Here is an 840-nt window from a genome sequence, read left to right as displayed (position 1 = left end):
CCTTCAGAGGGGGGGACAGAAAGGCGGGGGGGTTGTCCACCACCCCCCCTGTCCCCCCCCTCAATACCCCTCAGCATCACCCCTGTGTGTGCCCCCCACTCCCTGGGGAGAGGTGCTGGGCAGGGGGAGAGCAGCCCCAGGAGGAATCCTGCCCCTTTAGGGGGGTGACACGGAGGGGGCAAGATGAGTATCTGGGGCTGGCACCCACCCCACACATTGTCCCCACCCCACACGTGTCCCCACCCCTGGCACGAGTGTCTATGGACACACACACACACGCACACGTGTGTGCACACACGTGCCCCCGTGCCCCTACACGGCTCCCGTGTGTCACTGTGTCCCCACGGCCAAGCTCCAGGACCTGCCAGCCCTGTCCCCTTGGGGCTCTGGTCCCCAAGGTCACGGCAGACGGGCTCCCTCCATCCCTGATGGATGGCTGCCTGCGCCAGGAGACCTGCCACCGCCGCAGGACAACGGGGGGGACCGGTCCTGGGGTGTCCCCAACCCGCTCCTTCCCCCCAGAGACCCCCACCCTGCCCGTACCCCACACTGCCACGCGTTGTCCCCCCATGCAGCACAAAGAAAGAGGCTGTCCCTGCCACCCCAGGGCAGGCAGGGGTCCCTGCACCTCGGGATGTGATCTGCTCCCTGTCCCCATCCCTGTCCCCACCCCTGTCCCCATCCCTGCTGTTTCGGGTGTGAAGATGCTCAGCAGGGGAGTGTGTGGCGTGGAGGGGAAGCTCTCTTGGAGCAAAGCCCCCTCTCCATCGCATCAGCCCCAACACAAACTGCTTGGAGAACTACATGTAGCTCGGGGGTGTGGGGGGGAGATAGGCCCCA

General features: G+C 66.3%; 1 protein-coding gene across 1 annotated transcript in view; it reads right to left on the bottom strand.

Annotated features, from left to right (window-relative positions):
* Positions 1 to 840, bottom strand: part of LOC106899324 (leucine-rich repeat LGI family member 3-like) — a 25,211-nt gene that overhangs the window by 23,609 nt on the left and 762 nt on the right. The gene's annotated exons all lie outside the window — the stretch shown is intronic.

This window comes from Calidris pugnax, unplaced genomic scaffold (genome assembly GCF_001431845.1).
Source record: "Calidris pugnax isolate Ruff unplaced genomic scaffold, ASM143184v1 scaffold620, whole genome shotgun sequence".
In the NCBI taxonomy this organism is placed as follows: Eukaryota; Metazoa; Chordata; class Aves; order Charadriiformes; family Scolopacidae; genus Calidris; species Calidris pugnax.
Note: the sequence above shows the minus strand (reverse complement) of the source record. Positions and strands in the feature narration are given on the sequence as shown.